Source organism: Meleagris gallopavo, chromosome 5 (genome assembly GCF_000146605.3).
Source record: "Meleagris gallopavo isolate NT-WF06-2002-E0010 breed Aviagen turkey brand Nicholas breeding stock chromosome 5, Turkey_5.1, whole genome shotgun sequence".
Taxonomy (NCBI): Eukaryota; Metazoa; Chordata; class Aves; order Galliformes; family Phasianidae; genus Meleagris; species Meleagris gallopavo.
In genome coordinates, this window is record NC_015015.2 from 49,061,346 (window position 1) to 49,076,551 (window position 15,206).

Consider the following 15,206-nt stretch of genomic DNA (forward strand, 5'->3'; position numbering starts at 1 on the left):
TGCTACAGTTCTTTTAAGCATTATGACAAAGAACGTTCCAAATACCAGAAACTCTGGGAATCCTGAACGATTGGTCAAGCAGACTTGCTACTTTTCTGCAAGAATTTCTTCCTTGGCCCTAGTTTGTAATGTAATGGTAGGTGTTGTTTTTTTTCTCCTAAGAGAATCCTTGATAGTGTGTGAATCCCAGTCAGGAGGCATCTTGACTGCACGTGTCTGTCTTGAAGGAATTTTCAGTGTCCTGAAGCAATATAAGTTAAAAAGTGTTGTTAAGATGCTACTTTTAGACTAGATGCAGAAACTGAAAACTACTTAAAAGATCTTATTTTACCATTTATGTTCTCTTTTTTGGGGGGAAAGGTCCTCCTTTCCCCCAGCTTTACTAAGATTTTCTTGTTGTTGTTCCTTATTCTAGTTATTTTTTTCACATTTGGCAATTCCCAACTTCAGACTGAAGCTGTATTGTACAAAGTAATACTCATACAAACATATGAAGAGATGGGAACTTGATAGGGTGCTCAAGTGAGGAGAGAGAAAGGAGGCTTATACCTTCTTCCTCAGTGAAGGAGAACAGAAAAGTACATAAGTGCCCCAAATCACGTAGAAAGTTTGTACTTGTTAGTTCTTCTCATATTTTAATTTTCTACCCCTATTTCAAAGCCACCAGGCTTTTCCCCTTTTCAAATCTGTTATTATATATTTTTAATGTAGTACTTAATGTTAAGTGTACAAACCAGGGAAGAGGTTCTAAACTGAAGATGACCTTTAGCACTGAATAAATTCTTAATAATAACCGCAAGCTTAAGTAACTGAAACTTTGCATGGGACCTGTGCCATGCTGGAGAAGAAAGAAAACAAAACAAAAGAAAACAACCCATGCTGTAAGACTACTATTTCAGTGCCTGGAAACTCAGGAACCCCTGTGAAGAGTAAGCTAAGGACTTGTGAACGGCTGGGAGAAAGCAATCTTTCTCCTGTCTGTGGGTGGGGGAGTGAGTAGTAGATGTGTTGATTATATCTGTGAAGCTGTACCTATGTTGCCCGTTACCTTTTCTTTAAAAGGTCAGTGGAAGCCTAGTTGAAGCATGCCACTAAAAACAGGCAATTTTTTTTCACTACTGGGAGCCAGAAGCCAAAAGGATTCATGCACATGAAATTTCTTTCCAGTGTCCTTCCTGCTTTTCTCCAAATTACATGTTCTGAATACTGGCTCTTGCACCTTCTCCTGGAGCTGCAGCAAGAGGTCTGGGAGAGAGGTACAGGGTGCTGAAGGGCTGCTGAAGGTTGCTGTTCAGTAAAAAACAACAACAACAACAACAACAACAACAACAAAATTGTATGAACAAAAAATAGATGAAGAAAGATGCTAGACTACAAAAGGAAGAATAGTAGAAAAAATCCTAGAGATCCTACCAAACTGCAGTTTATTTCCTTAAACCCACATCTTATGTGGCAGGAGATTATTGAAACAAACTATACTGTAAGTTTTTGCTTCCTTTTTGGGCATCTTCAGTCCTTCCCTACCTGCATTTTGTGTAGCCATCGGGAAGACTGCAGTGCAGTAATTGGCAAGGATTACTAGGAGGGAAAATCAGGCTGTGGTGACTCCTTTTACTGAGATCTGCATTTGGGAGCAAAAGGTAATGAATGGATGCATTTCAGTTCCTGATTCAGAGATGTGGCTGCTTGTGGAAAAGGGCATGGTTCAGTCTTCATTAAGTGTTCTTAGTGTTTGCATGTCGTGCCAGAAAGCCAATTAAGTTTAGTAATGCAATGGTTAGTTTGTTTTTTGATACTAAATACTTGCAGTTTCTGCCTAATACTTTGTATTTAATCCTTTGTGCTCAGACAGTGGAGAGTAAGGTAAGATACTTTTGTTGCCTGACATTTAAAGGATAATGGAAGAAATTTGTGCATGATGTAGCATGCAACAGTAACTGCATTCTGTTGGAGAGTAGAAGTTTTGATTATCTTTTTAATTGCTTGCAACACATGGAAATCCATTGTAATGAAGTTTGTGGATCATCTAGTGTACTCAAGTTGACAAAAAGTTTTTGTACTATATATGAATTAAAAGATTATTTTGTCAGTTCTAATTCTGATTTTTCAATACAATAATGGAAATTTCTTTTCAAGAACAACGTTCTTGGAATGTTTGGCCTTTTATGTTTATCATAAGAGCTGAAAACCAATCCTTTCTCTGTCTTATTCCCGTCTCTGGATGTTTTTTGATGTCAGATTTAAGGATGTGGCACAATCATAATGCTGCAACTTAGATGTGGAGCACTCTTACTGAACTCATTCAGTAAGAATGAAAATGTGGAGGCCCATTGCTACTTTGTGAATTGGAAAGAGTTGTGTGTAGGAAGACAGGAGAGGCTGAGAGCTCAAAACTCTCTACACTAAATTAAGCTTTTAGCTGGGCATGTACATGGCAAGTGGACATGGCATGTACAGTGACGAGGATAATCGTAATCCGTGTCTAAATTTTGCATAGGAGTTTAAAAGAGCCTTGGAACTTGTAACTTTGTGAGTTACTGTATTGAAATTTAGTATTGAAATTTGTGACATCTACTAGCAATACGGGCTCATTGGGAGTTAATAGACTATTTTAGTGGGGAAAGTATTGCACAGATGCAGATCTCCTTTTCATATGTGTAATAGTTTGCTTCTATACATCTTAGTGTTGGGCTGTTTTTCTAGTTCTCTTTCTGGAATTAGGCAGATTGGGCTTCCATTGGTCAGTGTATTATTTTTTTTCTAGAGTCTGCAGCCACTCATTACCCTTAGTTAGTAGGTTGTTGTCTGCTTTATTAGAAGTGTAGCCCTGCCTTTTTACCTCCTGAGGAGCAAAGGTGAACTGAAACACGTGATAAAGATCAAAAAGGACCTATTTAATAGCTCTGAAAATCTGTGGCATTTCTAAATAAATGTTATCATCTTGGTCTCGTGTTACAAAGTTAATTTAGACATGATTAGGAGAATGAAAGCCTCACACATTCAGTGTCAGATCTGTAATTCTGTGACTGTCTTCATTTCCGTAAACAGTTCTATGTAACTGCTGAGGTTGATCCATCTTTGCAGCATTTTGTGCAGGATGACAGCTGGGAGTACCCTGCCAAGCTGGGCACTTGCTGCCAGTCTGCTTAGTGTCATCTGGGAGCATCGTTGTGCTGGCACTACGGAATAGCTGGTCACGTTTTTCAGACTTTTCTGACACTGTTAGGCTCTGTGGTAGGTGGCTGCAAACTTCATTGACAAGAGCTGAGAAACTAAAAGTATTGCAAAAATGTGGTTTTGCTGTGTGCATTGTATATGGTCGAATGAGTTTCCTACAACATGGTTGCAAAGTGTTGTCCTTGAAGTGTAAATATGAGAACTCTGTGGGGATTTAGAGTTGGTGTATCGGTTGCCTGAGTGGTAGTGTGGCATTTGTTCCATTTAAACTTGACTGTCACTTGTTAGAAATGTACATAGATAGAGACTGGAGTCTTCCATTAATGATGATTTTGGACTTTTCCTCCTCTTCTCTGTGCTTGTTAAAATGTTAAGTTCAAGAAAGTTTCCCTAACACGTGTTACTTTCTTCTAAGTGTGTATTTGAATATTGTCTTAGGGTGAGTGCTTTTTGGAGAAACTCTGCAGAATACTTGGTTACTTTTCCAGAATATGTTATATATGTTGTTCTGTACTCCAGAATATGGAGTAATGTTTCCAAATAGAATTTAACAGACTGTTAAGGAGAAGGTTGTGCTGCCCTGTAGAGTTCTTTACAGTCTGCGATGGCAACTAATGCATCTGGGTGGAGAAGTTTTGTATGCAGGCAGAAAAAATTGACCATAACTTTCACTTTGTGTAGATCCTGCTATATAATGTTTCGTTGAAAAGTACTCTGTGAGCGATAGTGGAGAGGAAAACAACAGCTTAAAAATCATTTGTTTGTATGTTACCTATACTCTTCACTATTTTTAAAATTTGCCATTAAAAATTAATTTGATACTCAGTTTCATTGGACTGACTTTGTCGATGCTGAAAAACGTGTATGTGATTTTTTGAATGAAAGTGATATAACTTCAACTTTTCTTTCTTTAGGGTGAAGAAAGGAACCAGGCAGACTAGCAAAGTTCTTTTTGTCAAGAGTAAAGAGAACGCTTACAGACCATTGAGAAAGTGCTTTTTTCTTCTCTCTTCTCAAGCTACAGATCAAATGAGATTCAAATAAAACGAAGGAAATGTAAGCAATCAAAAAGTCTGTTCTGAACTTGGTGGAAGGGAGGGATGTCAGTCTATAAAGAAAAGGATAGAAATTCCATCAAAAATCTGTCACGAGAACTTTGGATATCAGTAGCATTCAAAACTAACAAATCACTTTTTAATGTGGTAATCTCTTCAGTTGTCTTTCAAGGAGAACTTTATGTGAGGAGTATGTGAATTCCCTGCTGATGCACAATTTACCTGTTTTTATAGGCATGTTCTTACAGAGAACATATACCAAGGAGCAGATTCCAAGAAAATACATAAATTTTGTGGAATCGTCTGTTTGGAGACTCACTTCTAATGTTCTGATGCTTGTGACTCAATCGGGGGTGTTGCTTGACACTGTCTTCGCATCTGTGTCAAATTCTTTCTTGATGCATTTGGTTTTTAATCTAATCTCTTTTGGCCGTTAGGTAAACCCTATGTTTGCCAGCTTAAGAATTTGATAACACTGGATACATGATAGATGTTCTCCTAAGAACATTCTTCCTGAGCAGTCTTCATGGGGTTGACATAGGTGGCTTGACTTGCTGGCTGTTTTTCTGCTTATGTGCCATCTCAAACTTCACTGGAAATCATCTCCGTTTTGCCTTGTTTTTTATTTCAGCATCTAGTCATACACAAATTTTCTCCTCTTGGACGCTGAAAGTACAATAGAACTTCTTGTGAAAGTGAGCATGTATTTTGATGACTTTAGTCTGAATTTCCACATGCAGCGCTTAGTTTCCATTACAGTGCTGCTGTTATGAAAGATTGACGTCAGGAAAATGTTTTTGTTTTTTTCTTTAAACTTACTGTGTTGTAAGTTCTTGTGTTTCAACGTAGAACCTCGATGTAATGGTTGAGGGCTTGAATGAAACTTCTAATCAAAACTCACCAGATAAGAGGAGGCTATATAAAGGATAGTGTATGTGTTCAAAAGGTTTGTATGAATAGAGATTATAGAGATATTTTTTTAACATATATCTGGAGATGGAAAAAATCGGCTGATGGCACCTCATTAAGCATTTAAAATTTTTATGTGAGAAGGGAGAAAAAGTTGGTATTATTCAGCTGAACTTGGACACTGTGAATTTGTCCTAATTACAGCTGTTACTGGCTTTCTGTCCTCTGTAAATGCACTTAGAAGATCCATTAATTCAGTGAGGCACGGTAGCTGTTGAGACTGATAACAAAATGCATCCTTGTTCCAAAATGGGATAAGCTTCGCTTATATTATTTGCTGACAGCTGTGCTGGTGATAGCTGTGATTAGTAAAATTCTTGGTGCAATTGGTGCCCAGGAGAAGAAATCACTGGAACTATATAAAGAAAAAAATATATAGCATGTGCTTCTGAATACACAGCTTCTTCATTTTTTTTCTTTTCTTTTTTCCCTGAGTAAGTGTCATGAAAAGCAGATTTTTACTTTAAGATGGTTTATGATTGATCTACAGAATTTTCTTATCTGAACTAATACTACTAGGAATTTTCTGCTCTGGACCTCAAAATAATTGCTTCTAAGGTTAATAGAGGAAATGCTAAATAGATGCTTTGGAGATATTTTATTGTCATTATTTTTTCTCAAGTGTTGTATTTTGCCAGCTAAGAAAACTTCCAGCTTTGTTTACTGAAAGCAAATACTCATTGTCTTTAGGCTTGAATGAAATTATGAAGGGAAGCACAGAAGTGCTGTAGGCTAAGAGCCTGTCCTTAGTGTGTTCTAGACACTTTTTAACAATTGGAAAAGATCTCAGGAGTTGCATTGAACCTGTCTTCGTAGAAGCATGCTTTGGAGTTTCCATGTAATTTGGGACTTTGAGGTACAGATGTTCTTAACTGGTTTACATTTGAAGCTCACTTGTTATCTTCTAAAAGTAACAATGTAAGAACTGCCAGGAAAAGGAAAGCCATTGAAAGAAAGGGTACTTACTTTGTAATGATACAGTGATAGTTCTGCTTAGATATACAGATGTAAGTGACCTGATCTCACTAGCTATTTGTCTATGATGATATACCTAGTGTTTTCAGATCCTCTAACTAGTTTGTGTGGATCATGAAGCGTTGGGCTACAACACCATTTTAATTGTGCTGTCCCGGGGAAGGAGGGACTTTTTTCTTTTCTTTTAAAATTTTCTATGAAGACTTTGACTGGTGACACTTAAATCTCAGTTGAAGGAGATTCTAAAAATAATGCTTTCTGCTGATGTAGAATACTTCAGGTCAGGAAGGCTATAAGTAACATTGTTCTTATTTCCTCACTGAAGAGGAAAAGATGAAGTGGTAAGGTCTTAAAATCATGGATCAGTGTAAAAAATTCCAAACCATTGCTGCAATATTTGAAGTGTCATTGCCTAGATACAAGTTATTTGAAAAAAGTAGAGAATCACAGCTGTTTGTCCTCTGAATAGTCATTACTGATGCAACATACTTTAATTTTGGGATTTAAGCTGCTTGCTCTAACAATGCGATACTTTAAATCTGGTATTTGCTCCAGCTGGGGAGCTGGTCTTTGCATTTCTAGGCTCTGCCTGCATGTATCTTTATAATGCAAGCAGGTAATCTTTGTCGGCTTGAATTCTTCGAGGAATCTCTGAGTATTCTTGTTCTCATTTAGTTCAACACCTAGAGGCTGTCAGGTTTGAAATTTAAAAATAAGAATGCATAGTTAAATATTTGATTGCTATTAATACATTAAGCAATTACTCCATTTAGTATTCATTTAGTAGAGATGAACATGATCTCATTAATATTAACCCAAAGACCCCCCTGGCTTGAAGTGTGCAAAAAGAATTTCCAACTAAAAATGGTAACCTCACGTTTCTAGCTTGAATACAAAAATCTTTCTAGAGCCTTGTGGATGATGTACAAGGTATGAGTTTTTAAGGTCTCTTAAGAAGTAGCTACACTTTATAGTTCTACTGGAAGTGTGTTTGAAAGCATGTCACAGACAAAATCCCCATCAATTTTTGATAATTCTCAAAATCCAGTGCCAGAGATAAACGTTCAAAGCGACCTGCTGTTTGTGTTCATTTTTTTTGTCCTTGGTTTATTATCCTGTCTAAGCTGATTGTGTAGAAATGGCTTATTCTCAATATATTAACATTTACTGATCTGAAATCTGAAACCTCTAGAATAACCTGCAGGCAGCAAATAAAGAAGTATAAGTAGGCAAAGCAAAACAATGAAGTGGTTTGATATTTGGGAAAGTAAATGCAGTCTGAGTGTGCAAGTGGGAAATTGCATCAGATTCCATGTGGAAGAATCTTCTAATGGGACTTTGCAACTGGAAAAACAAATACGATTGTACACCAGAAGAAATGTGTATCTTTCTCCTGTATAGACTTAGCCTTCAATGGCACATTCCTAAACCCTGTATCCTAAGAGAAAGCAACAAGTTAGTTCCTTTCTTGCATTGACAGGAAAGTGTATTTTGTAAATCTAAATCCTCATTTACAAATAAACTCAGCTCCTTCCATGAACACTCTGTGAAATTAAAAAGTGCTTTAGAAAACAGTGAATGTAAAACTCAGTTTTGCAAGTTATGACTTGCAAACTTTCAGTATCCAAAGGGGAGCTACAGGAAAGAAGGGGACAGATTCTTCAGCAGGGTCTGTGGTGATAGAACAAGGGGAAATGGCTTCAAGCTCAAAGATGGTAGATTTAGGTTAGAGATAAGGAAAAAATCTTTTACAATGAGGGTGGTGAGGCACTGAACAGCTTGCCTGCTGACGTGGTTGATAACCCATCCCTGGAGTCTTTCAAGACAAGGCTGGATAAGGCCTTGGGCAACCTGCTCTATCTGTGCTGTCCCTGTTCATTGCAGGGGAGTCGGACTAGATGGCCTTTGATGATCCCTTCCAACTCTAAGAATTCTATGATTCTGTGACTTCGGATTCTGATGTGCCTAATATGACTTTTTCCAGACTTTTTTGGTTTTGCTCCTGAAAACTTCACTAATATATTTTTACTGGAGATCTAGAAACAGGAGTAACTAGAAATACTTGTACAAATGTTCTTTACACATTTCATTTAAAAATGTGTTTCAGATGGGTATTTCCCTAGTAGACAACAACAACAACAATAAAAAAAAACATAGTTTCTCAGAATTCAGGATGAAAAGCTGTAAAGAGTATGGTGCAAACTCTGAAAACACTGAAGATAAACCTTTGATCACTTCACTGAACAAGTGGTCAATGTCCTTGTTTTTTTTCCACGTTTTGATGAATAATAAAATCAAAACAAATGAGGAAGGAGTTGCCCTTATCACCTTTTCACCTCTTTCTTCCTGGATAAGATGCAGTGATTTTAGACAAAGTTGAAGATGTCATCTAGAATGGAATAAAAATATACCTCATGATCTAGATCTACATACATCTGGATGAATATATTCCAGACAATTCACTGTTAAATATTTTATTCTGATGATGTGATTTGTTTTTATGTTTTGGAATTTGATTAATATTTAAGGGTTTTACACTGAGAAAAAGTAGTTTTCTTACCTGAATTTATAGAATATAGTAGTCATTTGGATTGGGAGTATAGGAAATGTGGGTTCATAGAAAACAGGGTAGATTGGTTATTATTATTATTTAGTTTTGTATGTAGACTTAGAAAACTTAGAAAATCTGGTAAGTCTAGAAAGCATTTATTATTTGAGTTCTGTCATCTCAGTACTGTTGAATGGCTGTTTCTAGTTCCAGAGTTTTGAATTTCAACATTGAATTCAAAAAGTGTGGAGCCATACTTGTAACAATGTTTATTTCATTTGCTAGAGCTTCCTCTATACTCTGCTTTGTTCAGAATTTCCTGGGAGTGTTACTTTGTTAAACATTAGCTGCATTTTAAAATTAGATTCATATTTTTGAGGTTCTTGAGAAAGGTAATTTTCATGTCTTTTATTGGTTTTTTTTGTTTTTTTTTTCAATTTATTTTTTAATTTCTTGTTTCCTGCTCTCTGACACTTTTCTGGATCCTTTCTTACTACCACTGCCAAAGATGAAGTAAGGGATTTTAAGATAGGTATTTTGTGATGAATTCATTAAAGAGTCAGCACAGATGCATTTTGCCAGAGTTGGCAATGCAGAAAGTATTCCTCATGTGCTCGTCAGTCAGCAGAGTAGATAGATTATGATTTGAAGAGTATTCGTTAGGGTTGAAAACGGGGGTCTATTTCATTAACAGATTGCAACAGTATAGCATCCATTGGTAGGGTTGTTGTTTTTAAAGGCTAACTTTAAAAGGCAGCAAGAGTAGTTGATTCCAAGTTGATGATTTCAGAAATGAAAAGAATTTGGTGTATTTTTAGTTGATGTAGTTTAAAACCAAGTAGTTTCTGATCTTTTTTTTCTTAACTCTGAAGGCACACCTCAGGAGGAAAAGTGACTTTTTTTAGATCACTTGAGGGTTAGGTATCTTTTTCTAAGACTGTATGCCATGGCCAAAGTAATTTGGATGTGCCATTTACCATGATCCTTATTGATCCCTGTTAGAAATTGTCGTGACTAGTTCAAGCCTACTGTTTCTCCATCATAGTAGGCACGACAAGGAAACATAGTTGCTTTTCATTTGGGTGTGTGTGTTTTGGCATTACTGCCTGTAAGACATGGTGCTATGACTTCTATGTTGCGTAACAAAGGAGAAGGAAATGTTAGACTTGCTGTAAAATGAGAAATGGGGGAAATCTGAATTGATGACAATAGATTTCCATAAAGGTAGGATACTCAGGATGCAAATATAAACTGGTTTTGCTAGTATTCTCTTCAAAGCATATATAAAACAGTTCTGTAAGATGAAACTACCTTTAACTTGAGATAGACTTTAATATTCTGTGAATGCCATAACTATCACAAAAGAAAAGGATTCATTTTAGAATGACTGATTTTTCCCATGTAAACAGAGTCAAAGTTGCAAAACTGTAGGATGTTGATCCACTTCCTTGCCGTGGGACTGGCATATGTATGTCAGTCATGGACTTCCCCTAAACAGCACAGGAAAAGATTGAAGTACACTTTGTACTGCAGTTGTTTGCTCATCTTTGAATCTTTCCTGTTCTTTCAGTGCCTCTACTAGAAACCTCAGATAGGAATATGGATCCTATCCAGGGGTTAATTTCATAATGTACTCTTTTCTGTCCTACACATGGCAAGCTTGGACAGCATGTCTCTTATCTGTTGTCTTGTGACCCAGGCTTTCAAAGCTTAAGAGATCTTTGATTTCTAAAAGAGGCTTTTGATTTCTTGTACTTCAGTTGACTGTATACCACGTTTTGGTGGCCTACTGAGATTACAAAGTAATTATTAAGAGCTGTAGGTAGCAAGTGCAAGTTGAAATAAATAAAGGCACTGTTTTCAGTGTTGCCTCAGGCTGAATCTTGGTCATTTTGCTGTAACATATGTTACTATTCAAAAGAAATGGTGTAACTTGCAAAAAATTTAATAGTTGAACATAGTGGTGCTTAAAATCAGCTTTCCTAAATTAAGCTGTATTGCTTTTCTGTGTTTTTTTTTTTTTTTAATTCTTAAGAGAGCTCTTTTTTGAGTTATTGTCTCACTTTTTCTCTTCTCATCTCCCCTACTCCCCCTTCCTCCCCATAGTGCAATATGTTTAGACTGTTAATTATTCTCAACGTGTTGTGGAGTAGTTACTAAAATTGTCAGTCTCATGGCTATTGAATACTCAAAAAAAATTAATAATAACTTATTACTTATAAATATTGTCTTCTCTTAATAGTGATGTAATTGTTACTCAGAGTAACAAGTATGTTAGAACTGTTTCCCTGAAAACATAGCCTCGTAGGCTTGCTAAATAGAGTTAACTGTATCTGAGAGATGTTCTGTTTAATACTGTAAGTTACTTGACATGAATGTGTGAACTCCTTGTTGAAAGAGATGGAGTCAAACAAACTGATAAAAAATTAAAAGAATAAAACAATCTGAAACATGATTACCACTCATTTTCTGCTATTTAGTCACCTTGCAAATTAGAACATGGGAAAAAGACCGTGATGTAATGTCTGTGACATACGTGGCTGTTTTTTGCAGTATTTCAAGTTACCAGTATTTTTTACTTCTAATGTCCTGGTTCAGATAGGAAAAGAAGTAATAGCCCCCCCAAAAGTGTTCCTATTTGTTCAATAGTTCTTAGCAAATTAAGCTCTTAAGCATTATGGTGAAATCTGCCCTTGTTGCTTGAGAAAATAGCAGTTCATTTATCAGAACAGGCCTTCTTTTCTGTACGATATCACACTGTAATTAATTGCTATAAAAAGGACTCCTGGCAGTGGGAGCATTGAGCACTGGAGCAGGTTGCTCAGAGAGGTTGTGGTATCATCATCCTTAGAGGTTTTGAAAGCTCAACTGGGCCTTGGGCATGCTGATCTAGCTTTGAAGTTAGCCTTGCTCTGAACAGGAGGTTGGGATAGATAACCTCCCGAGGTTACTTTCAACCTGAATGATTCCAGAATGCTGCATCTAATAAGTGACTGTAAAGAGTTTGTAAATGACAGAAATTTCTCATGCAGAGAATACTCAGTCTTTTCTCTCTGTGTTCAGATGTTCTTCGCTTCACAAAATTCTACCTGATTTTGGTGACCACCAGCTGCCCTGTCATACTAAGGGAGGGCCTGACATGAGACCAGGCCTCTGCAGTGATGTGTCATTGTGCTAAGCAGCTCTGAAGTCAGGATTTCCATGGCAGGCTTGCTGCTTAGCCTCAATTTTTTTTGACATTTGTTGTGTTGACTAAAATGATAATATGTTGTCACCAATATACTACTTTCAGCTTGCATTATTGTTTTAACCAGCCATGAAGTTATGTCAGTGTATGTTGTATGTTGTAAACACACTCAAAAGTGGAAGCAAAACTGAGTTGAAGGGCTGTCTAAAAGGTGGTGAAGGAGAGGTGTATGTTCTTTTCACTAAGTGTGTACTAGGAATGTATTAGAAGCTATAAAATGCTGAAAGACAAATGAAAAGTTCAGGTATTTATTTATTTATTTACTACCATTTAAGATAAAGATTTCTGTGTGTTGACTTGAGGCAGTAACTCTTAGACAGAAAGCACCTGGGCTAGGAAGACTGAAAAGCTAGAAATACTACTCCAAATGTGTGACTGTTTGGTTCTCTGAGGGTATCCTGTAAATTACAAAGGAAAATGCTGTAGAAAGCGAAGGAAATGAAGTCTGGTTTCCTTCTAATCTATGCGCTATGCTCACTTTTAGCCCCAGTTTTCTACCTTCTCAATAATTAAAATAGATCTCCATTCTCCCCTCCCCACTACAGTATTGAAGGGAACAAAGACCATCCCATTGGCCTAGACAAGAGGAGCAGGTGGTTTTGATGTAGCAGTGAAGTGGTGGGCCAGATAATAGACCATACAAGAGGCAGTGATGATTGTGGTTCCACTTCCCAACTCATTGGGACACTACATGAAGTTTCTCTTTCTGTTCCCTACATAGGTTTCATGAAAATGGATATCTTTCCCCACTATGATCTTTTGCTCTCTGTCCAGCTTAAGGTTTCTTTTTTGGAACTTAATTTACGTACTATGTTGCACTCTGGGAAGCTTCTGTTGTCAGTGAAAATTGTAATTTGATGGAAAAAAATTTTCTGTCCTAAGTAAAGAAACAAATTAGTATCTTTTGTTATCTCCTTCTCTGTTAGTGTAACATAACACTTGAAATAACTGCTTGACCTTTTTAATTTTAAAACTTTGGTAAAAGCTTATTTGCTTTGTATTGCTAGTATATTGAAACTGTCTTTTTGTGGTTGGTTTTTGGGATGTTATAGGTTAAGTAAGAGTTGCACCTTGTTTCTGCATTTTTTTTTATTTTTATTTTTTCCAGACATGTATTTATTTTAAAGTTTTACAGATGCTTTACTCTAACTCTGTGTTGTTTCCCAGGGATAAGAAACTGGTGCTTAAGGAAATAACTAGTGGTGAATCAGGAGATAAAATTTAGCTTACTGAACAAGGACTGACTTGATGGCAGCTTGCCATGCCTGTAGGAGTCAGAAGCTTCCACCAAAACTGGCATATCTTGAGTGTTCTAGCCAGGTTCATCTCACTTCTTTCTGGAAGTGGTTATCTTCCCTACCGTAAGCACATACTATCTTACTGATGTATGACTTCAAAGCTGCCTCTTGTTGGCAGTTTGAAACATGATTATGGGGATATAATCCAATTCTTGCTGTTAGAAGTTCCTGAAAAAGAAAAAATGACATCACAGATGACACCCTGTAGTGGTATGTAAACCATAAGAGAAAGCTGTTTGCAAAAGGATGGCAGCTGCAATGTTTACACTTGTATTGCACTTGTATTCATCGCTGATCTCATATGCACATGTAATAGCATGTAACTCATGCATGAGTACGTAGCTGTGCATACAGTAGTTTGACTTGTGTGTGCAGTTTGTGATAAACATCAGATCTCCCCACCTCCTTGTTAAATGCAGCTCTTAGGTTGTAATAAAGAGATTTAGATGCTCTGTAGTATTCTATAGCTGCACTTCGTGAATTGCTTCTTGTTCTTGCTGCATAAGAAAATGCTGACTGTTTGGAATGCTGTAGAAAAGAATTCTTCACCAGGCTGGCTGCTGTAGTGCTGCACTTTTGTGGCTGATACACTTTTTCATGGAACAAAAATATAAAAGCTGAAGTGCTCAAATCTCACTGTTATGCATATTGCATAGTAAATTTTGTCAGTGGGCTTTCTGGTTGTTTTCTGTGACAAGATATCCAATATGTCAATTCCAAATGGGGACTTATGTGGAGCACTGTGCAGCTTATTTTGGTAGAAATCTCTTTCCAGCTGACAGTTCAGCCCCTGATCGGTTTCATATCTCTGTGAAACTCTCACCTGCTGCTCATTTGACATTCAGTATTCTTTCTCAGTTGAATCTTGCCTCTTCTCCTTTTCACCCCTGCCTGCCTCCTTGTGACTCAGTTTCCATGAAGAAATGATGCTATTGAAGGACTTTAAATTGCAAATCATAATTAGCTTCTTTCTGAAAGAAATTTGAGGAAACAAACATTAAACAGTTATGTTGTGTAGGGTGTCTTTAAGTTCAGGAGCTGTGTACTGTCATGACTTGCCAGTTCCCCCTTCAGCATCTCTTTCAGTGCCTCTTTTTTCAAGATGTTCCCTGAGTCAAATTCAGACCATGTCTTGTTTTGTCCTCACATTCTAAGGAAAATCATATTCCCTGTATTTGTTATTCTCACCATTCGATGTGCTTGAAGTTATCTGCTGACTTCAAGAGTTGACAGAATGAGTGGTAGAGGGCTCAAATATGACAGAAGAGTAGGTAGTTGAAAAAGGAAAAAGAGAGTATTTGCAAGCCATAAATCAACACAGAACTGGAATCCTATGGAGATTCCTGAACTGCAAGCTCCATATTCAGCTTTTCTTATAGTTGTACACAAGAAGCAAATCTATGGTAGCTAAATTTCACATTTTTCTGTTAGTGCTTCAAAGATCTAAGTCCTCAGCTTGTGTCTCAGGTCACCTCTGTTCAGCCATGAATGTTCAGCTATGCCAGTCATGTCTTGGGCAATCTCTATTGCTCAACTACTTTCATTAGCTGCTTTCCATTCTCACTCATGACAGTTCTCTTAACCTTCTTGTCTCCTAGACTCTTGTCAGCATCACATCTCGTTTTTTGTGTTCTGCTTACAACCTCTGAAATTACCTCTTCAGTATTGTCATAGTCTGTTTTTATGCTTGCTGCTGAAACTCTAGTTCAGGCTTTGCTTGCTTCCCTGATCTAAATTAATCCGAATTTCCTCATTAAAGAGAACTGCAAATTGCTTACAGTTCACCACTGATTTTTCTCTCCTTCAGATTGCAGAGTCTAGTGGCTTGGCAAAGGTCTTTGAAGACTACATAAGGAGCAGGGAGACATTAATTCAAATTATGAACCAGACTTCATAGTTACCTTTCAGTGAATGTAGAAACTGATTTTTTTTTTTTT

The 15,206-nt window shown here is 37.0% G+C and overlaps 1 protein-coding gene across 1 annotated transcript in view; it reads left to right on the forward strand.

Annotated features, from left to right (window-relative positions):
- The window catches only part of TRAF3 (TNF receptor associated factor 3), a 68,696-nt gene that overhangs the window by 19,009 nt on the left and 34,481 nt on the right, over positions 1–15,206 (forward strand). The window contains 1 exon segment of the mRNA XM_019615896.2: positions 4,092–4,233. The gene's annotated coding sequence lies outside the window, so the exon portion shown is untranslated.